General features: G+C 43.1%; 1 protein-coding gene and 1 pseudogene across 1 annotated transcript in view; one reads left to right on the top strand and one right to left on the bottom strand.

Moving 5' to 3' along the window:
- Positions 1-23,745, top strand: part of ACOXL (acyl-CoA oxidase like) — a 375,298-nt gene that overhangs the window by 18,730 nt on the left and 332,823 nt on the right. The gene's annotated exons all lie outside the window — the stretch shown is intronic.
- On the bottom strand, positions 2,304-15,689 carry LOC101088924 (annotated as a pseudogene).

Genomic DNA, 23,745 nt, shown 5'->3' with positions numbered 1-23,745 from the left:
GGAATGGCTTGCCCTGTCTCCCAAAGACTGGCTTGTCAGGCTGACTCCACACTGTCCCACTCCGTTAGAGAGTCCCCCCCAGCCCCTGGGATACCATGGTTGCTGAGGGCCAGGCTGCCCTGTGACAGCATGCTGTTTATTTTGACAGGGGGAGGATTTGGGGAGACTCGAGGTTCCTCACTGGGGTTTGCAAGGAACGTGTGAAACGAGATACACTTTTAACATGTTTTTGAGTGAGTTTCTTGGCCAACGGGAGCTCTTTCCTGAGGGCCGGGCTGGTGAGTGGGTGTGCACGTGTGTAGGTATGGCACAAGTCCCTCAGGACAACAACCTACAAAGCCCCACTAGATGTTGCTGGTCTCTTAAAACCTTTTACCTGCCCTTCCACAGGGTTCCCCTCCCTGGTGTCAATGTGCTGGCTCCCCTCACCCCTTCTTTCTCTCTACTCCCTTGGCTTCCTCTCCTTAGGGCAATTCATGTATCTCTTCCTAACTGTTGATAATTTTCCCCTTAAGTCTTCTTTACATATGCAAATATACGTGAAGACGGTCGGTCTCATCGCAAAAGGCCAAATAATTTGGAAAACTTGAAAGGTTCCTAGACTGTCCCCTCCTCCAACTGCTTTTTTCATTGTAGTCAAATACACATAAAATCAAATTTACCACTTTTTAAAAAATTTATTTATTGGGGTGCCTGGGTGGCTCAGTCGGTTAAGTGTCTGACTTCAGCTCAGGTCACGATCTCACAGTCCGTGAGTTCGAGCCCCCGCATTGGGCCCTGTGCTGACAGCTCAGAGCCTAGAGCCTGCTTCGGATTCTGTGTTTCTTTCTCTCTGCCCCTCCCCTGCTCATGCGTGTGTGCGCGCGCACTCTCTCTCTTTCTGTCAAAAATAAATATTAAAAAATTTAAAGTGCTCACTTCGGCAGCGCATACACTAAAAAAAATTTTTAGGAAGATTTATTTATTTACTTTTGAAAGAGAGAGAAATCTCAAGTGGTGGAGGGGCAGAGAGAGAGGGAGAGAGAATCCCAAACAGGCTCCGCACTGGCAGCGTGGAGCCCGATGTAGGGCTCAGCACGGGGCTCGAACCCACAAACCATGAGGTTGTGAGCTGAGCCGAAGCCCAGTGCTCAACCCACTGAGCCACCCAGCTGCCCCAAAGTTACCACTTTAATAATTTAATTGTTAGGTGTGTAGCTCCATGGCAGTAAGTGCATTCATGTTGCTGTGCAACCACCACTACCATCTCCAGAACGTCTTCATCCTCCAGATAGAACTGCTGTAGCCATTAAACGATGGGTATTGTTCCTCCCTGGGAATTGTCTTCCCTTCCTCTCTCTCTGCCAGCCTCTGGCAACCACCGACTCTACTGTCTGTCTCTTGACTGTTCCAGGAACCTCGTGTAAGTGAAATCACACAATACTTGTCCTTTTGTGTGTGGCTTATTTCGCTTAGGGTGATGTTCTCAAAGTTTATCCATATTGTAGCGTGAGTCAGAATCTCCTTTTTAAAGGCTGGATAACACTGCATTGCATGGATATAACATGTTTTGTTTGTCCATTCATCCATAGATGGACATCTGATGCCCCAACCACTTCTTTTTTTTTTAATTTTTTTAAATGTTTTTATTTATTTTTGAGAGACAGAGAGAGAGAGAGAGAGAGAGAGCGAGCACGCACAAGTGGGGGATGGGCAGAGAGGGAGGGAGACACAGAATCTGAAGCAGGCTCCAGCCTCCGAGCTGTCAGCACAGAGCCCGACACGGGGCTTGAACTCACAAACTATGAGATCATGACCTGAGCTGAAGTCAGATGCCTAACCAACTGAGGCACGCAGGCGCCCCCCCACCCCCGCCCCGCCCCAAACCACTTCTAATACTTTAGTGTGTGGTAGGGTTTCTTCTGCTTCTCCTTGTTTTTCTATGAGTTCCTATGCACGTGAACAGTATGTTTTTCTGTAAGCAAGGTCAACTATGTGTTTTATTCTACAGCTTTCTCTTTCAGAATTTAAGTCTTATTTTCATTGTGTGATATAGGAACATTCTTTCTTTTTTTTTTTTCCAACTAAAACACTTGACAATTTTATTTTCACATTTCACAATACAAATGAAAATTCCTTTTTTTTTTTTTTTTCTCTTCTGGTCCCACTACTTCCCCTACCCAAACTATCCTCTCTTTGATAAGAAGGGGGAGCAAGTCTTCCTTGTCATGCTGTTAGAAAACACCTAAAGTCACAGCACCATGATCTCCTGGTGAAGTAGAATAAATAATATAAAATGCATACGAAGAGGCTCCTGTCTCTCCTTAGCTGTCTGGTTGAGTCATTCCTGGCCAAGTAGGTACTGTCATGGGACAGGTGGGAGGTCTCATCACGGGGGATCCAGACATCATTGGCGTGTGGCCTCTGATAGGTGGTCTCATTCCAGGTACAGTTCCCCCTGGCATCCTCCCAGGAGGAGGAAGGCCCCCTATATGGGGTGCTGGCATCATACCTGGGCCAGGAGGCCCCGGGAGACTGGGGGTGGGGTGGGGAGGTGGGATCATTGCCCTGCAGGAGGAGGAACAGAGGATGGAGTAAGAGGTATCTTTGCTTGTTGAAATACTGCGGTTGCTCTGTGGGTAAGGCTCTGAGCCTGCTCTCCCATCCATTTCTGATAGGCTTGCACATTCTCTTGTGTTTCCTACCACTGCAATGCGTCTTCCTCACGGATGGAGAGTCATGGGTGAGGTACATGTCTTAGTAATCACAATAAAACTTAGGTTTGCTGCTCTGCAGGCCAGCGGCCACTCTGTCCCGTGCCGTGTATGAATATTCTTAGTGCAAATAGTACAACAAGGTTTTTAATGAAAAACAACCTCCCTACCCCACCTGCCTCTGTCCCTCATTCCTTTCCTCATTGACAACCACACCGAGTTCTTTCACCAGCTTCTTCTGTTATTGACCTCCATATTCCTAAACAACATACTTTTTTTTGGCATTTTATAACCTCTTTATTAATATTTTAATCATGAAATGCTTTAGACGTATGTTAACATTTTAAAAGTCAACATTTTGAAAAATTGCATTGCATAGTTAGCTATTTTTGAGAGGCCCATGGATCTTCTAAGACTTTTTAATGCCAGATAAGCTACAAAGTATCTGAAACCTTCTAAACCTTTTGAAACCTCTTTTTTTTTTCCTTTGGTACTTTTGAAATTTCTTTTTTCTTTTCTTTTTTATTTTTTTAAATTTACATCCAAATTAGTTAGCATATAGTGCAACCCATTTAGCCCATCCCCCTTCCCACTACCCGTTCCGTAACTCTCAGTTTGTTCTCCACATTTATGAGTCTCTTCTGTTTTGTCCCCCTCCCTGTTTTTATATTATTTTTGTTTCCCTTCCCTTATGTTCATCTGTTTTGTCTCTTAAAGTCCTCATAGGAGTGAAGTCATATGATTTTTGTCTTTCTCTGACTAATTTCACTTAGCATAATACCCTCCAGTTCCATCCATGTAGTTGCAAATGGCAAGATTTCATTCTTTTTGATTGCTGAGCAAGACTCCATTGTATATATATATATACTACATCTTCTTTATCCATTCATCCATTGATGGACATTTGGGCTCTTTCCACACTTTGGCTATTGTTGATTGTGCTGCTATAAACATGGGGGTGCATGTGTCCCTTCAAAACAGCACACCTGTATCCCGTGGATAAATGCCTAGTAGTGCAATTGCTGGGTCGTAGGGTAGTTCTATTTTTAGTTTTTTGAGGACCCTCCATACTGTTTTCCAGAGTGGCTGCACCAGCTTGCATTCCCACCAACAATGCAAAAGAGATCCTCTTTCTCCGCATCCTTGCCAACATCTATTGTTGCCCGAGTTGTTAATGTTAGCCATTCTGACAGGTGTGAGGTGGTATCTCTTTGTGGTTTTAATTTGTATTTCCCTGATCATGCGTGATGTTGAGCATTTTTTCATGTGTCGGTTGGCCATCTGGATGTCTTCTTTGGAGAAGTGTCTATTGATGTCTTTTGCCCATTTCTTCACTGGATTATTTGTTTTTTGGGTGTTGAATTTGATAAGTTCTTTATAGATTTTGGATAGTAACCCTTTATCTGATATATCGTTTGCAGATATCTTCCCCTATTCTGTCGGTTGGCTTTTAGTTTTGCTGATTGTTTCCTTCACTGTGTAGAAACTTTTTATTTTGATGAGGTCCCAGTAGTTCATTTTTCCTTTTATTTCCCTTGCCTCCAGAGACGTGTTCAGTAAGAAGTTGCTGCAGCCAAGATTAAGGAGGTTTTTGCCTGCTTTCTCCTCGAGGATTTTGATGGTTTCCTGTCTTACATTGACGTCTTTCATCCATTTTGAGTTTATTTTTGTGTATGGTGTAAGAAAGTGGTCCAGGTTCATTTTTCTGCATGTCGCTGTCCAGTTTTCCCAGCACCACTTGCTGAAGAGACTGTCTTTATTCCATTGGATATTCTTTCCTGCTTTGCCAAAGATGAGTTGGCCGTACGTTTGTGGGTCTATTTCTGGGTTCTCTATTCTGTTCCACTGATCTGAGTGTCTGTTCTTGTGCCAGTACCATACTGTCTTGATGATTACAGCTTTGTAGTATAGCTTGAAGCCTGGGATTGTGATGCCTCCTGCTTTGGTTTTCTTTTTTAAGATTGCTTTGGCTATTGGGGGTCTTTTCTGGTTCTATACAAATTTTAGGATTATTTGTTCTAGCTCTGTGAAGAATGCTGGTGTTATTTTGATAGGGATTGCATTGAATATGTAGATTGCCTTGGGTAGTATCGACATTTTAACAATATTTGTTCTTCCTATCCAGGAGTATGGAATCTGTTTCCATTTTTTGTGTCTTCTTCAATTTCTTTCATAAGCTTTCTATAGTTTTCAGTGTATAGATTTTTCACCTCTTTGGTCAGATTTATTCCTAGGTATTTTATGTTTTTTTTGTGCAACTGTAAATGGGATTGATTACTTGATTTTTCTTTCTGTCGCTTCATTGTTGGTGTATAGGAATGCAACTGATTTCTGTGCATTGATTTTATATCCTGTAACTTTGCTGAATTCATGAATCAACTCTAGCAGTTTTTTTGGTGGAATCTTTTGGGTTTTCCATATAGAGTATCATGTCATCTGCGCAGAGCGAAAGTTTGACCTCCTCCTGGCTGATTTGGATGCCTTTTATTTCTTTGTGTTGTCTGATTGCAGAGGCTAAGACTTCCAATACTATGTTGAATAACAGTGGCGAGAGTGGACATCCCTGTCTTGTTCCTGACCTTAGGGGGAAAGCTGTCAGTTTTTCCCCATTGAGGATGATATTAGCGTTGGGTCGTTCATATATGGCTTTTATGGTCTTGAGGTATGATCCTTCCATCCCTACTTTCTTGAGGGTTTTTATCAAGAAATGTTGCTGTATTTTGTCAAATGCTTTCTCTGCATCTATTGAAAGGATCATATGGTTCTTGTCCTTTCTTTTACTGATGTGATGAATCACGTAAATTGTTTTGTGGATATTGAACCAGCCCTGCACCACAGGATAAATCCCACCTGGTCGTGGTGAATAATTTTTTTAATGTGTTGTTGGATCTGGTTGGTTAATATCCTGTTGAGGATTTTTGCATCCGTGTTCATCAGGGAGATTGGTCTATAGTTCTCCTTTTTCGTGGGGTCTCTGTCTGGTTTTGGAATCAAGGTAATGCTAGCTTCATAGAAAGAGTTTGGAAGTTTTCCTTCCGTTTCTATTTTTTGGAACAGCTTCAAGAGAATAGGTGTTAACTCTTCCTGAAATGTTTGGTAGAATTCCCCTGGAAAGCCATCTGGCCCTGGCCTCTTGTTTTTTGGTAGATTTTTGATTTACAAATTTGATTTCCTTACTGGTTATGGGTCTGTTCAAATTTCCTATTTCTTCCTGTTTCAGTTTTGGTAATGTATATGTTTCTAGGAATTTTTCCATTTCTTCCAGATTGCCCATTTTATTGGAATGTAATTGCTCATAATATTCTCTTATTATTGTTTTTATTTCTGCTGTGTTGGTTGTGATCTCTTTTCTTTCATTCTTGATTTATTTGGGTCCTTTCCTTTTTCTTTTTGATCCAACTGGCTAGTGGTTTATCAGTTTTGTTAATTCTTTCAAATATCCAGCTTCTGGTTTCATTGATCTGTTCTGTTTTTTTTTTTTTTTTTTTTTTTTTTTTTTTGGTTTCAATAGCATTAATTTCTGTTCTAATCTTTATTATTTCCTGTCTTCTGCTGGTTTGGGGTTTTATTTGCTGTTCTTTTTCCAGCTCTTTAAGGTGTAAGGTTAAGTTATGTATCTGACATCTTTCTTCCTTCTTTAGGAAGGAGTGTATTGCTATATACTTTCCTCTTATGACCGCCTTTGCTGCATCCCAGAGTTTTTGGGTTGTGGTGTTATCATTTTCATTGACTTCCATATACTTTTTATTTTATTTTATTTTATTTATTTATTTATTTATTTATTTATTTATTTATTTATTTAAAAAAATTTTTTTTAACGTTTATTTATTTTTGAGACAGAGAGAGACAGAGCATGAACGGGGGAGGGTCAGAGAGAGGGAGACACAGAATCCGAAACAAGCTCCAGGCTCTGAGCTGTCCGCACAGAGCCCGATGCAGGGCTCGAACTCATGAACTGAGAGATCATGACCTGAGCCAAAGTCAGCCACTTAACCGACTGAGCCACCCAGGCGCCCCAACTTCCATATACTTTTTAATTTCCTCTTTAACTTCTTGGTTAGCCCATTCATTCTTTAGTATGATGTTTTTCAGTCTCCAAGTATTTGTTACCTTTTCAAATTTTTTCTTGTGGTTGATTTCGAGTTTCATAGTGTTGTGGTCTGAAAATATGCACAGTATGATCTCGATCTTTTTTGTAGTTACTTAGGGCTGATTTGTGTCCCAGTATATGATCTATTCTGGAGAGCATTCCATGTGCACTGGAGAAGAATGTATATTCTGCTGCTTTAGGATGAAATGTTCTGAATATATCTGTTAAGTCCATCTGGTCCAGTATGTCATTCAAAGCCATTGTTTCCTTGTTGATTTTTTGATTAGATGATCTGTCCATTGCTGTGAGTGGGGTGTTGAAGTCTCCTACTATTATGGTATTACTATTGATGAGTTTCTTTATGTTTGTGATTAATTGATGTATATATTTGGGTGTTCCCACATTTGGCACATAAATGTTGACAATTGTTAGGTCTTCTTGGTGGATAGACCCCTTGATTATGATATAATGCCCTTCTGCATTTCTTGATACAGTCTTTATTTTAAAGTCTAGATTGTCTGATATAAGTATGGCTACTCCGGCTTTCTTTTGTTGACTATTAGCATGGTAGATGGTTCTCCATCCCCTTATTTTCAATCTGAAGGTGTCTAGGTCTCAGGTGGGTTTCTTGTAAACAGCATATAGATGGATCTTGTTTTCTTATGCATTTTGTTACCCTGTGTCTTTTGATTGGAACACTGAGTCCATTGATGTTTAGAGTGAGTACTGAAAGATATGAATTTATTGCCATTATGATGCTTGTAGAGTTGGAGTTTCTGGTGGTGTTCTCTGGTCCTTTCTAATCTTTGTTGCTTTAGGTAGTTATATATATATTCATCTTTTCTCCCCTCAGAGAGTCCCCCTTAAGATTTCTTGCAGGGCTGGTTTAGTGTTCACAAACTCCTTTAATTTTTTTTGTCCGGGAAACTTCTTATCTCTCCTTCTATTTTGAATGACAGCCTTGCTGGATAAAGAATTCTTGGCTGCATATTTTTCTGATTCAGCACATTGAATGTATCCTGCCACCCCTTTCTGGCCTGCCAAGTTTCTGTGGATAGGTCTGCTGCAAACCTCATCTGTCTTCCCTTGTAGGTTAGGGACGTTTTTTTCCCTTGCTGCTTTCATGGTTCTCTCCTTGCCTGAGTATTTTGTGAATTTGACTATGATATGCCTTGTTGATGGTCGGTTTTTGTTGAATCTAATGGGGGTCCTCCGTGCTTCCTGGATTTTGATGTCTGTGTCTTTCCCCAGGTTAGGAAAGTTTTCTGCTATGATTTGCTCGCATAACGCTTCTACCCCTATTTCTCTCTCTTCCTCTTCTGGGACCCCTATGATTCTGATGTTGTTCCTTTTAAATGAGTCACTGATTTCTCTGATTCTTATATCGTGCTCTTTTGCCTTAATCTTCCTCTTTTTTTCTGCTTCATTATTCTCTATAAGTTTGTCTTCTGTATCGCTGATTCTCTGTTCTGCCTCATCCATCCTTACCACTGCTGCATCCATCCATGAGTGCAACTCAGTTATAGCATTTTTAATTTCATCCTGATTATTTTTTACTTTTTATCTCTGCAGAAAGGGATTCTAATCTATTTTCGACTCCAGCTAGTATTCTTATTATCGTGATTCTAAATTCTGGTTCAGACATCTTGTTTGTATCTGTGTTGGTTGAATCCCTGGCTGTCATTACTTCGTGCTCTTTCTTTTGGGGTGAATTCCTTCGTTTTGTCATTTTTGAAGGGAGAAAAGGAATTAATGAGGTAGAAAAATTAAAATTAAAAAATATTAAAATTAAAAAATTAAACACACACACACACACACACACACACAGATCGAATAAATGATGCTAGATCCTGGGTGTGTTTTGGTCTGGGTGTTGAAAGTGGTTTGACAGAAAAGTCGTTTGACAGAAAGTGGTTTTAGAGAATAAAAGGGGGGGGGAGGAAATTGTTTGAGAATTTGAAAAAATGAATACACTGAAGCAGACTAAAATGAGATGATGGGAGTAAAATAGAATTTGAAAAAAATTACACAAAAGTAAAGAATATAGTAGAAAAAAATTTTAAGGAAAATATTTTTAATAAAAATTAAAAATAAAAATGAATTTTTTCACTTTCTGTATTCAAGAAAAAGAAACGAAAAAGAGAAAAAAAGGAAATCTTGAAAATTTGAAAAAGTGAATACACTGTAGTAGACTAAAATAAAATGATGGAAGTAAAATAGAGTTTGAAAAATTTACATAATAGCAAAAAATGTAGTCAAAAAATCGAAGAAAATGTTCTTAATAGAAACTGAAAGTAAAAATGAAGTTTTTCTGTTTCTGCATTCAAGAAACAGAAAAGAAATGGAAACGACAAAAAAGAAAAAGAAAAAAAAGGAAATGGTTTGAAAATTTGAAAAGTTGAATACACTGAAGTAGACTAAAATAAAATGATGGAAGTAAAATAGAATTTGAAAAAACTTACACAAAAGTAGAAAATATAGTAAAAAAATTAAGGAAAAATATTTTTAATAAAAATTGAAAATAAAAATGAATTTTTTCTCTTTCTGTATTCAAGACAAAGAAAAGAAGTGTAAAAGAAAAAAAAGAAAGAAAATTGAATAGATGGACCTGCTAATAGATTGAAATAGGACTGAAATTACTTCATTTTCCCCTAGAAGTCAGACTATGTAGCGCTTTACAGTCCATAAACTAAGTAGGCGGTGAGACTTGTGTTCTTGAGGAATGAGGTTGGCCCACTTGGGCGGGGCTCAGTGTAACGGTTCCGTTCTCCACTAGATGACGCTGCTAGCCTACTGGGGTGGAGTGTTGTGGTACTCGTAGGTGCATAGGTGCATGCGCGGGAGCGGTGAAACTAGTGCCACCCAGCTACCCAGTCCCTAGTATTGGAACTCTGTTCTCCTTGATCAGCCGTCGTGCACCCGTCTTCTGTCTTTAGCTTTTGTCCACTCCCCACTTTTTCACTGTCTATGACCAGGCCCCAGACAGTACCTCTCTCCCGAGTTTTGTCTCAGATGCGGCTGTTTTCCCCGACCCCTTACTTCTGAAGGACTGCGTCTTTGACCCATTCCGCCCCTCTATGGGAGGGTCTTACCGAGCAATGGCCGAATGCTGGCTGCAACCAGGAAAACTTGCCGGATCCTGCTGCTGCCAGTGCCCCGAGACTGCGGCCAGGTGCCAGCCCGCCCCAGAAAAAGTTTGCTAGATAGTGTAGCAGCAGCTTTTCAGGGATTACGGGAAATCGCAACACACATCTGGCACCAGGCTTCACCCTTAATGACCTTGTTCCAGCACCAGTGAATGTGGCCGTTTTCTGGGGCTGCTGGGGCCAGGTGGTTTCAACAGTCTCTACCAAATGTCCTTCCAGCAGTGGAACCACGTTTCTGCATGTGGCCCCAGAACCTCTCGGACCCCACCCTGTTCCTGGGGATTCACCCTTCCTACCAGGTATGGAGCTGCGGAGTTGCAGACTTTGTGCTCCCCTTGTTTACAGTCTTAATGGAATTTAAACCCACTCCTTTCCCCTTTCTCCCTTTTTAGTTTAGTCCCTGCGGCTGTTTCCAATTTTCCACTTTCTCTCCAGCTGCTTTTTGGGAGGAGTGCTTTTCCTGTATTCTCTGCCCCCCGCCCCAGTCTCTGTCCTCTCTCTGCTCGCAAAAGCACCTCCCTTCCCTCGCCTTCTTGCTCCCCAAGTTCACTGATTTCTGTGGTTCAGGTTGTGCAGATTGTTGTGTTAATCCTCCAATCGACCTAAACAACATCCTTAAACCACCACTTCTTGACTATATAATGACTATTATAGAAAATGAAGATCTCACTGCTGCATTTTCTTTGTCTATACTCTGAAAATCACCGTGTCACCATTTTTATTTAAATCACTCTCCAGTATTCACATTGCTGTGACTATATAAATATTATTCCCAGCTGTGCCCCATAGTGCACTGTATTTCATTTCCTTTCTTTTATAACTTTTTAATCATTTTATCAGTTTCTCCTTTGTTCATTTGCTTAGTTTTCTATAAACTCATCAGTCACTGACACCACAGTTTGGTATAGAATGGTTACACTCCTCTCAACTTAGTAAAACCTGTAAGGTAATTGGCAATTCCACTCCCCCAGCCCCTGTGGACACATCCCTCCTGGAGACCTCCTTCTGGGGCTTCTGTCTGGACTGGCTTTCTATGTGTTTCTTCAGTATTATCTTAGGAATTGCCTTTGAATCTCCTCTGTCTTCCCAGGCTTTCTCTTTCTTAGTTACCCTTTGTGGAGTATGGCCACAAATTCCTTAATGCTACTCCCACTGAGAAGTGTGGTTGTGTCCCCTCCCCTTGAATCTGGATGGCTTTGTGACTGCTTTGGCCCACAGAATATGGCTGAAGTGACAGCATGCTAGTTGCCAGGCTCAGGTCCAAAGAGACTGACACCTTTCACTTCCTGTCTTTTGAGGTCCTGAGCGTCCATGTAAAAAGGTCTGCTAGCCTGTGGCTGGTCCATGGAGAGAGGCTGCAGGAAGAGAGGTGAAGAGTTGCTAACCATTCCCAGCGGCTCCAGCTCTCAGTTGTTGAAGTCATCTGAGCTGGGGCTCCAGACACTGTGAAGCAGAGACAAGCCATCCCTACTTGTTCCCGTGTGTCCAAATTCCCGATAGGAAGCAGAGAGATAGAAGAATACTGATGCATTGCTCTTTTGAGCCGCTAAGTTTTGGGCTACATTGTTACACAGCTATGGAGAACCAGAACAGTCTTTCATCTAATAGCTTCCTGAGAAAGAATATAAGAGAAGTCACTTTTGGAGATTTTTGAGATTTTTATGTCTGAAGATGTTCACCATCCAATTGACTGAGTGTTCTTCTGGGTATAGAATTCTAGGCTGGAAATAAAATTTCCCTCAGATTTTTAAAGGCTTCATGCCATTCCTTTTGGCTATGTCTCCAGCATTGTTATTAACAGATGTTACCTCTTCTGCACCCTGACCTTTTATAAATGGCTTCTTTTTCTTCCTTTTGGAAGCCACAGCATTATGAGCATTCTTCTTTAGCACCGGGTGTTGCATCATTTACAGAGTGATCTGATGTGGGTGTCTTTTGCTTTCAGTGTGTCGGGCATGTAATGGGCTCTTTAATCTGGAAACTCACGCTCTTCAGTTATTTGCACTATTACCTGGAACTCCTTTTGTTTAGATGTTGAAACCCCTGACCTTGTCCTTTGATTTTCTTATCCTTTCTTCCTTATTTTCCATCTCATTCTTTATTTTTTTGTTCTACTTCCTGGAGATTTTCTCTACTTCCAACTCTTCCCGAGTTAAAAATATCTTCTGTCATATATATTTTTTAATGTTTATTTATTTTTGAGAGAGAGAGAGACAGAGCGAGCGAGCATGGGAGGAACAGAGAGAGAGGGAGACACAGAATCTGAAGCAGGCCTCAGGCTGTCAACCTGTCAGCCTGTCAGCTGTCCGCACAACGTGGAGCTTGAACTCACAAACCGTGAGATCATGACCTGAGCCAAAGTCGGATGCTTAACTGACTGAGCCAACCAGGCACCCCTCTTTGTTCCTTTTTGTGATAACACCTGTTCTTGTCTTCTGATTTCAAAATCTCTTACATTTTTAGATGTTCCTTTCTATTCCTCTGCTTTGTCTCTGTTTCCTTTGGTTTCTTTTTTCCATTTGTACCTTTGACCTCTGATTTTTGTGTTTGAAGCTTTCCTTAAATGTCTAGTCCATCTTGGCTGTTTGCTCACAATAGGAGCAAAATAAAAAATACAAGTAAAATTCTGATTGTAAACAGGCAGGGTTGCTGGCCACAGGCTTTCCTGATCACAGAGTAGCCTCTTTCAGTGACAGATCAGTATTGCGTTTTGTTTTGGACAGAGTTCCTTTCTCCAGAAAGGACTCTTTTAGTTTTCTGAGCAATGATGGGTAGAGGATGAAGGACAGACAGGTCATAATCCTGGCTGCCTAAAGTGACCGTGAGCAGGGCTCCTCCCTACGTGACTTTAGGCTAACTAGAAAATGCTCCTCTCCTAAGACATTTGACTTCTGTTTGCCAGAGAATGCATGTTAACTCTGATTTTGTTAGAACAAGTCACTTTATAGCCATCTGCTGGGAAGTTGTCAAAGCTGCCCGTGATGTACAGGCCATTCCTGATGTGTGGTTATGTCCTCAGTGTTGGTAAGTGGGGCCTCTGGCTGAGGGGTCTCCCCCTGGCCCCACTGTTCTCAGTGTGCGTCTTCTCTGTTGCTCTCTCGCGTCTCCTTCTCCTGACAGTGAACCTTCAGGCTGTGATGAGCTGGGGGAGGGGACTTGGAGCTGTCAGAGGTGCCTGGAGCCTCCAATCCCCAAGCCTTAGTGGAGTTCAGTTGTACCAGCTGGTTGACTTCCCGGCCCCATAAACTTGGCATTCTCTGTTCTGTGATGTCTGCTCCCCGTTCACCTGCCTGGTCACTTTTTGGCTGCCAATATGTTGTTGCTATCCTTTGTCTCCTGTCAGTTTCTCTTCAGTTCTTGGTTGGCCCATGTGGGTAGTCACTCCTGTTTCGGGTGCAGAGACAGAAACACAGCTCACGTTGGCTTCAGGCGCAGAGGCTGGAATTCAAGTGCATGGGTGGTGCTGTCAGGAGCCCAAGCATTGGGCTCTGATTACCTGTCAGTCTCTTCGTAACGATGGCTTTATGGAGCACGTGCAAACCTCTGTTTGTTCTGAAACTGTCTGTGGGCTAAGGGCGCTGCAGACTCCTTGGTCCCTGAGTGCTCTCCTCACCTCCTCCTTGGCTGCCATGGGAGAGTATTGACTCAACCTCTTCTTGACCCTTGAAGGATCTCAGGCCTTGAAGTCTGGATTGTAATTAGCCCCCAAGGGAATTTCCATGTCCATCTTTCCAGTTCCCACTTATTTGCTTTTTTAAAAAAAAAAATTTCTGTTTTTATTTTATTTTTGAGAGAGAGAGAGAGAGAGAGAGAGAGAGAGAGAGAGAATGTGCAGAAGGGGGGAGAGGCAGAGAGAGAGGGAGACACAGAATCCAAAGCAGGCTCCAGGCTCTGAGCTGTCAGCACAGAGCCCAACACGGGGCTCGGACTCGTGAACTGCGAGATCATGACCTGAGCCAAAGTCAGATGCTTAACTGGCTGAGCCACCCGGAGGGGTCCCGGTTCCCATTTACTTGTAAATGGACAGGTAGGTGGATAGGTGGCTCTCAAGGTTCAGCAGGGGACCCTGGCTCCTGTGCATGTTGCTTAACCCACTGAGGGTGATTCCTACATAGCTGTCGAACGGGTTGTTGTTGAAGACGAGGGGTTTCCACTTTGGCCCCTGCAGACCACGTGTACCATAACGTTCAACCAAAAGCGTCCTTTGTGTGACCAACAGTGTCACCACAGCTGGAAGCACAAAGCCCAACAAGCTAGCAGACTCCACCATTCCAGGGGCAGGGCACAGCCCTAGGAGGGCGTCGAGGCCTGCTTATGCCTGTCGACCACAGGTCTAGCCATCCTCCAATACACTTAGTTAAGTGGTGCTGCCCGCCCATTTCTGTTTTCTCAACCAACCTCTCTTGTGTCACTTCAGCCTCAGCACCTCTTATTCGCACCCCCCAAAATAATCCTCTTTGTTTGAGATTTCAAGTCCCCTTTCTAAGCCAGATGCTGTCCTGGAGGCTGGGATCACAATGATAGCCTGGAGCTATGAGGAGCCACCCCTCGGGCTGAGCTGGTGCGGCACCCTCCACCCTCGGAGTCCTGGTGGGCAAGGTCGAGCCAGCAGCAGTCTCGGGCACGCATACCTTTACCTAGTGAGGGAGCATGTCTGAGTTTGTTGAAAGTTCCTATCTTTTGTCTTGGGTGATTGTACCTGTTCCCGTCTTCCGCTCATTTGGTCATATATCTCCTTTCACTTCCTTCCTGCTCCCTTCCGACCCTTTCCTCCTTACGTCCCCTTCCTGCTCCCTCCCTCCTGGGGACTTCCTCTCTCAGCCCACACACACCCCACTTCTCAGCGGATCCTGCAGAGAGACCCGGTTCTTGCTCCCCTGCCTTCTCACTGGCCCGGCAGCCCGTCCTGACAGAACCAAGGAAAGGTAAATGCTAAACCGAAAGCTTTCTACCGCAGAAAACAACCCTGCCGTCCCTGGGGAGGCAGGAACGGCTCTCTGGCCACCGGAGGTCTAATGATAATGTGTGAAAGCTCTCTCAGTGTCAGGCTGTTTGGGGGCCCTCCTTCTCCTCCTGTGTCTTCCAGTCTAGAGGCTGAGCTCCTTGAGGGTAGGAACAGGCCGGATCCGTTTTGAGTGCCCCGTGTTTGGTGTGGTGCAGACGCTTACCGAAAGCGCAGGAAGGAAGACCGAAAGGAAGGATGGAGAGGGAGCATCTCTTCACCTGCAGTCACCGGCCGGCAGGCCAAGGATGCAGGAATGTGGATTGGCAATGCCTCCCATCAGGGATTCCCATCACATTTTTGTCTCTGGCCAGGAGGATCTTTTCTCCCGCCTCCCTCCTTTCTCTCTCTCTCCCTGCCTGCTTTCTGCTACTTTCGTGGAGTTTGCCGCTGAGCAAGTGTACTTCTCTGTGGTTGAGCGAACCCCACAGCTACAATTAAACCGCAGTGCTTAGAAAACCCTTCCCGTAGCGTTTTCTGTCACCCTTGTTGGTTCAGGGCCTTAGTCTTTGACACTTACCACAGGATGATTTAACGGTTTCTGTTTCCCTTCAGGGTCAGGTCATCCAGGCTGTGCGAGGGCTCACGGGGGGGGGGGGGGGGGGGGGGGGGGGGGGGGGGGGGGGGGGGGGGGGGGGGGGGGTGAGGCTCTGGAAGGTGGAAGGTCAAGTTGTGAGGCAGCTGTGGCACTTACTGGAAGACTGAGGGTTTCTCTTCTCGCTGCTTCTGGGGGTCTGTTCTTCACTGCTGCCTTTCATTTGTGCGAAGGCCTGGCAGTGGGTCCCGCCTCATTTCTTAAGGAGACGGAGCGTTTTGACTTTTGCCATTTTCAACGAGAAGAGAGTGACCGAGGGAGTTTAACCTGGGCCAAGCTGGAGATGTCTCCCGAAGCAAAATGGTAAAAGGGACCAGGACAAAAGAACAGGCTAGCGAAGCAGAGGCACCAGAGTTGATTTCCAAGTTCTTGTCAGTGTTCACTCCAGAACGTGGGTGCCGCCCGGATAAGGCTCGGCACCAAGGATATTTCTTGTCAGGAGGGCATTCACGCTTGGTATCTGAAAATGTGCTTTCCATTGCCCTAAAACTGATTTTTGATTTAGATTTTGAGGGGAAAAAAATAACACACAACTGCTTTTTTAAAGCGGTTTTCGGTTTGTTGGGTTTTTACAAGGTTTTTCAAAAAATGCACAAAGATCCTTTTTGTTGTTGTTATTGTCGCCTTGTTTCTTGTCTCTTTTCAAAATGGACTTAATTTTGGAATAATTTTCAATTTTTAGAAAAATTGTGAAGAAAATAGAGTTCCCGTATGCCCCTCAGCAAGTTTCCACTGTTGTCAACATCTGACACAACCACGGTACGTTTGTCAAAACGAAGAAAGCAGCACTGGTTCATTACTATTACCTACATTCTAGACTGCATTAGAATTTTCTCACTTTTTCCACCAGTGTCTTATTTCCGTTCCAGGCTCTCATCCAAGATGCCACATTATGTTTCGTGGTCATGTCTCTTTAACGTCCTCTGACCTGTGACAGATCCTCAGTCTTCGCGTGCTTTTCTTGACCTCGACACTTTTGAAAAGCTTTGGTCGTGTATTTTGTTGAATACCCTCAGTTTGGTCTGTCTGATGTTTTTCTCATGTCTAGATGGAGGTTACGGGCTTTTGGGAAGAGTATGAGGGCGAGTACCCTTCTCGTCAGTCATAACAGGGGGTACAGACTATCAACATCAGTGGCGATGTTGACCTTGAAACCCCGGGCGGGGTAGTGTTTATCAGATCTTTTCATTGTAAAATGACATTTCCCCTCTGCAAGCAGGTCGTTAAGCGCAGCAGCCGCTCATGGGACAGTAGTAGTGGTGTGGAGACAGGTGAAGCCCCACCTGCTAGAGGGGGAGGTAGCTACACAAATTATTTCAGGCTATTCATCTCTTTTCCCTATGTATTTATTTATTTTAACTATTTGTATCAGTATGGACTCCTGCAGATTTATTTTATGACTGTGTCACAGTCCAGTAGGACGTCATTCATTTTGTTGTCCTCATCGTTCCAGCGATGACCCCAGGGGGTTCTTTCAGTCGTCTCCTGTGTCCCCTTGACACGCCTCCATCCTTTGGGGACTTTTTTTTGAAGGACTTCTTCACTTTCTAATACCGCAAGATGTTCCGGGCTCATCTTGTATTTTCTCTGCCCGTTTCTCCAGTGAGCCCGTGTTCCTTTTATTTGAGAATAGTTTTTAGAAACCAAGATCTGTCCTTGAAGGTCTCATTTTTACATAAGGAAATGATGCCCTACCATAATTCCCCTTTCCGGTCATCTACTTTCTTCCGGTTTTATATTTAAAAAATTTAAACATATAATGGAATTGAAAGACTTTAACACTGAGTTCCATATACTCACCACCTAGATCCTACCATGAACATATTATTGTATTTGCTATATTACATGTTTGTTCATTTATACCTCCCTCTATCCACCATAATTCACTCTTGGGATGTATTTCAAAGTCCCCCCTCCCCCCAGATAATTCAGTGTGCATATCATGAACGAGACTTCAAAATGTGTTCAGGTGTTTGTTTTGTCGTGTTTTGCTTAAAATGCAATGCAATGCAAAAATCTTAAATGTCCACTCGCAGAGCTTTGACGCCTGCATACGCCTATGTAACTCAAACCTCTATCAAAATATTGAACGTTACTATCACCCCAGAAAGTTCCCTCATGCCCTTTCCACTCAATCCTTGCTTTTATCTTCCCAGAGGTAACCACTGTTGTGGATCCCCCCGCCCCTACTATGTTTTAATTTTGTCTGTTTTAGAGTTTAATGTAAGTGGAGTCACGCGATATGTTCACTCAGCATATTTTGGTGGTATATTAATTCAACGTAATCCTGTGCAGCAGTGAAAATGAATGAGCCACAGCTGCGGTAGATACCAAAGATAAATCTCACTAGCCGTGTGGAGCAAAAGAAATGAGACACAAAAGAATACATAGAGTCTAATCTCATTTCTGTAATATTCAGAAGCAGTCAAAAATAATTGATGGAGTTACAGGTCAAGAGCGCAGCTAGCAGTGGGCAGGAGAGAGGGAGTAATGATTGAGACGAGATTCTGTGTGCTGGTGACATAGTGTGATTTTCTTTGACGCGGATGAGGATTACATAGGTGCGTTTTCTTTGCGATAATTCATTAGGCTATCATTTTATGACTCATGTCTTATTCTTGGTGTATTACATATTGTTAAAGTGTTTTAAAAATAAGATATTAGTTCCTGCCCGTCAGTTGTGTGTATGTGTGTGTGTGTATGTGTGTGTGTGTGTGCGTATGACAATGCCATGTGTATTACTTATCTATTGATATGTCACAAATGACCTCAAAACTTAGCATCATAAAAGGTAATATGTATTATCTCACCCGGTTCCTGTGGGTGGGGATTTCAGAGCGTCTCAGCTGGGTGGCTCTGGGTCTGTCGTGAGATTGCACGTAGGACTTTGGGTCTGAAGTCCTATGAAGGTTTGACTGGGGCTGGAAGATCCACTCTCAAGATGGTCCACCCACATGACTGTTGGCAGGAGGCCTCAATTTCTCCCCGTGTGGGACTCTCCATAAAGCGACTTGAGTGTCCTCACATCATGGCAGCTGGCTTCCTGCAGAACAAGTGATTTGAGAGAGCTCAGCATAATGTTTTCTAGGTTAATACACGTCATGCATGTGTATCAGTAATATATTTTTATTGCTAAGCAGTATCCCATTCCATGGGATCACAGTTTATATAATAAATCACAGTTTATAATAAATCACAGTTTATTTCTCTGTTCTCTTAGTGATGGATACTTGGGCTGTTTCCAGTTTGGGGCTGTTATGAATAAAGCTGATCTGAACGTTCTTCTATAAGAATTTTGTGAGCATTTTGTTTCTTTTGGGTAAATATCCAGGAGTGTAATTGTTAAGCCATAGGGTAGATACATATTTAATTTTATGAGAAGTTAACAGGCCTTTTCCCAAAATGATTGTATCATTATATATCTTCACAACAAAGTATGAGTTCAGTGGCCCCACATCCTTGTTAGCATTTTATTTTGCTTTATTATTATTTTTTTCTAGCCATTCAGGCGGATGTATAGTGGTATCTCATTACGGTTTTAATTTCCATTTCCGTGGTGACCAGCGTTGTTGAGCACTTTCTCGTGTGCTTATTGGCCATTTGTATATCTTCTTTTATAATTTGTCCATCTTCTTTTATAATTTTTCTTTTTTTCCTTAAAAAAATTTTTTTTAACGTTTATTTATTTTTGAGAGAAAGAGACAGAGCCTGATGGGGAGAGGGACAGAGAGGGAGAGGGAGACACAGAATCGGAAGCAGGCTCCAGGCTCTGAGCTGTCAGCACAGAGCCCGACGCGGGGCTCGAACTCACGAACCGTGAGATCATGACCTGGGCTGAAGTCAGACACTCAACCGACTGAGCCACCCAGGTGCCCCCATAATTTTTCTTTTTTTAAAAGAATATTTATTTATTTTGAGAGAGAAAGAGCATGAGCAGAGGAAGGGCAGAGAGAGAGAGGGAGAGAGAGAATCCCAAGCAGGTTCCACACTTTCAGTGCAGAGCCCGACCTGGGGCTCCGTCCCACGAACCGTGAGATCATGACCTGAGCCCAAACCAAGAGTTGGATGCTTAACCAACTAAGCCACCCAGGCATCCCTGCTTTAATTAAAAAAAAAATGTTTGTTTATTTTTGAGAGAGAAAGAGAGAGAGAGAACACAAGTGGGGGCAGGGCAGAGAGAGAAGGGAACAGAGAATCCGAAGTGGGCTCCTCACTGACAGCAGCAAGCCCGACGTGGGGCTCACACCCACAAACCCCTCAAGGTCACAACCTGAGTCGAAATCAGGTGTTCAACCGACTGAGCCACCCAGGCGCCCCCCCCCCCCCTGTTTCTCCTCTAGAGTCAGATTCTCCCTGTAACTCTCTCCCCTGACAGCCACCGATCTATTCTTCAGCACTATAATTTGCCCTTTTGAGAATGTTATAAAATTGGAATCCTATAGTATGTGACTTTTTTTTTTTTTTTTCACTCGACACAATGCCTTTGAGATCCATTCAAGTTGCCACGTGTACCAGTGGTTCACTCCTTTTTTTGCTCAATACCACCTTGTACAGATGTACCACACTTTAGTCCCCACTTGGGGGACATTTGGACTGTTTCTAGTTTGGGGCAATCGCCAAGTGGCTGCGAACATTTGTGTATAAGTGTTCGTGTAAACAACGGATTTCATTTCTCTTGGGTAAATACCTGCTATGGGATTGCTGAGTTCCGTTTAACTTCATGAGACACCGTCAGCCTCTTCCAGAGTGGCTGTACCATTTCTTATTCCCGCCACCAGCAAAGGAGAGGTCCAGATGCTCGACATCCTCCTCAACACTCGATACAGTCAGTGTTATTTATTTTAGCCATTCTAATAGGCGTTTATGCTTATTTCTGTATTTCTGTATTTATTGATTTACTTTGTACCTTGTAGTTTGTTCTTGATTGCACACGTGAGACTTCCTAGACAGGTATCTGACTTCTGCTGGGTGTCTAAACCCCCCGCCTCTCCGAGGGAAGATGACATCAGTACCTCGTTTCAGTTCTTGCTGGCGGCACATGCTGGGGCAGAGGTTTTCAAGCTTGTTCTTAGTCGTGGCACCGTCTTCCTTCCAAGCGAAATCCTACACAGAACACCAGTAGATAAGTCAGGTGATGGTGGAACTGCCAGGGGCAGGGCTGGGCCCTCTGTGTACCCCCGCAGCTGTCCTCATGGTGTCCCACAGCTCCTAATCGTGACACCCACACCATCCACCCAGGGCCTGCCAAGGCTCTTAATTCCACAGGGCCTCTGTCCGCAGTCTGAGGCACGGAGAATAACATTTGCCGTATCTTCGTATCTTACGGATCGAAGAAGACAGAGAAATTATGTATGTTGGAATACCGAAAAATAATTCTGGTGGATGATTTATGCCCCATTGTTCTACAAAGAGCATCTGAGGTGTGGCCTATGAAAATTGTTAGGTGTGGACATTGATATTTAAAGACTGAAAACGCACAGTTATTCATGTTGTGTAGGAATCTGGAGAGTTTCAGGGTGGGCGCTATTCTTAAAATCCCGTTTTTTTTTTATTGCCGAGGTGGTTACTTTTTTTTATTGAAAAGTGTTAGGAATCTAGGTATTTTTATTAAGATAATCAGATGCTCAAGGTTTCAGGCAGTTTCCAAGACTTCTTCATCCTGCTTTAATTTCTTTCTTGCCTTAAATGCCTCGCGGTGGCAGTTCAAATGAAGAGCAATCGCCATCTAGTGGTCATTTTAAGTGCACAATTTAAAAAATTAATACACATTTAGAGAAACCTTTTATCTTTGCCTCCTCCCCCCCCCCCCCGTTTTTGCTTTGTTTTGTTTTGTTTTGTTTTTTGAGAGAAAGAGAGCACAGGGGAGGGGCAGAGAGACAGAGAGAGAGAAAGAGACAGACAGAGAGAGAGAGAGAATCCCAAGCCAGTTCCAAACTGTCAGCATGGAGCCCAGTGTGGGGCTTGAACTCACGGACCATGAGATGATGGCCTGAGCCAAAATCAAGAGTCGGATGCTCAACCAACTGAGTCACCCAGGCACCCCTAAAATATTTTTTAAATGTGTTTTTTAAAAATACATCTCAATGTGATTGAAAAGTCAGAAGACATAAAAAAGGTAGAGTGCTATTTGCCATTTGCCAAGTTTCCCCCATTTCCACCCCGTATACACAGACGGTCAGCACTGTTAATAGTTTCTGTGTGTCCTTGAAGAGAATGACAATAGCAACAATGTATATGCAAGCAAATATGTAGTCTTCTCCCTCCCCCCCCCCCCCCCGCTGCTTTTTAACAGTAAAAGTAATATATTCACTTGTTTGCACCTTGCTTTTTTCATTTAAAACGTATCTTGATGGGGCGTCTGGGTGGCTCAGTCTGTTGAGCATCTGACTTCAGCTCAGGTCATCATCTTGGGTTTATGGGTTTGAGCCCCATGTCAGACTCTGTGCTGACAGCTTGGAGTCTGGAGCCCGCTTCGGATTCTGTGTCTCCCTCTCCCTCTGCCCCTCCCCTGCTCGTGCTCTGTCTCTGTCTCTGAAAAAAAAATGTTGAAAAAAAATTTTTTTTCTAAAACTTATCTTGGCAATTTCCTTATGTTGGCACGTAGAGAGATCTTCCTTTTTCTGTAACAATCTCATTATACGGATGCACTGTCCTTCACTCAATCACTCATCTTTTAGATGCTTGCAATGTTATGCTGCTGAATTGCTGTTTCGGCCCGTGTAATATTATACACATCTCTGGTAGTGCGTTTTGGGAGTTAGGGTGTGCAGGGGAATGGGGTAGACCTCTCACTGAAATGTCTAACTTGTCTCTATTGAGGAATGTTCTTTAATGTCTCTTGATCCACATTTTTCTTTTTTGAATACCGAATTTCTTCAGCTTCGGTTTTAATAGTTGGGAACTATTTAAGAGTCACCCGGTTTTCTTGAGTTTATTTTATAGTTTTTAATAATTTGTCAGGTGCTTTGGCCAGTGTGTGTAGTATCTGTGCACGAACCATCCTCACTTGGCCTTGCAGTATGTTTTATTTTTCTGCACAGACTGACACAAAATCATTACTAAAACTTGACTGCTATGAGATGCTTACTGTCAGTACGAGCAGGCAGCTTAATTTTTTTTTTATGTTTATTTATTTTTGACAGAGAGAGAGACAGAGCGTGAGCAGGGGAGGGGCAGAGAGAGAGGGAGACACAGAATGTGAAGCAGGCTCCAGGCTCTGAGCTGTCAGCACAGAGCCTGATGCGGGGCTCCAACTCACGAACTGTGACATCATGACCTGAGCCTAAGTTGGACGCTCAACCGACTGAGCCACCCAGGTGCCCCAGGAAGCTTAATTTAATGCGAGAATAGAGGTGAATTAAGAAAAATTTTTGAGAGAGAGAGAGAGACAGAGGCAGGCAGACAAAGGGAGAAGTTGTGGGGAAGGAGCAAAGGGAGAAGGAGAGACTCTTCAGCAGGCTCCCCACCCAGCGTGGAGCCCGGCGTGGGGCTCTGTCTCACATGCTGAGATCATGACCTGAGTCAAAATCAAGAGTTTGGATGCCCACAACGTCTGAGCCACCCAGGTGCTCCCAAAATTTTAAAATGGATGAATAACAACCATTTTATCAAAAAGTGACTGGAATGGAAATGGGAAGAAAATAGCCAATACTTGTTTTAGAATCTTGTCTGTGTGACCCACTTCATGGCATTCCCATAGACTTTACTGTTTGGTCTTTGTAGTTTGAAAGGTCACTTGATCCACATTTTTCTTTTCTTTTCTTTTCTTTTTTCTTTTCTTTTCTTTTCTTTTCTCTTTTCTTTTCTCTTCTTCTTCTTCTTCTTCTTCTTCTTCTTCTTCTTCTTCTTCTTCTTTTTGATTACAGAGTTTATAATGAATAAATACTGGAGTTTATTAAAAAAGAGGATCCATAGCTTATGTGATTCTATAACTTACTCCTCACATGTAACGAAATCCAGAGGATAAGTTTCCGGAAGGGGAATTGCTGAGTCAAAAAGTAGGTACACTTGTAGTTTTGATAAATAATGTCTAATTGCTGTACATATAAATCGTACTGATTTATACCTCCCTCCCTGCCTCCCCTAGGCTGGCACGTAAGGGCGTCTGGTCTCCATAACCTTACCAACACAGGGTGCTACCAGACTGTCCAGATTTGTTCACATCATAGGTAAAAATGGATATTTCAGTGTAGTTAACTTGTATTGCATATGACAGCAGA

Source organism: Felis catus, chromosome A3 (genome assembly GCF_018350175.1).
Source record: "Felis catus isolate Fca126 chromosome A3, F.catus_Fca126_mat1.0, whole genome shotgun sequence".
NCBI lineage: Eukaryota > Metazoa > Chordata > Mammalia > Carnivora > Felidae > Felis > Felis catus.
The sequence above is the reverse complement of the archived record's forward strand: the minus strand, read 5'-3'. Positions and strand labels throughout refer to the sequence as shown.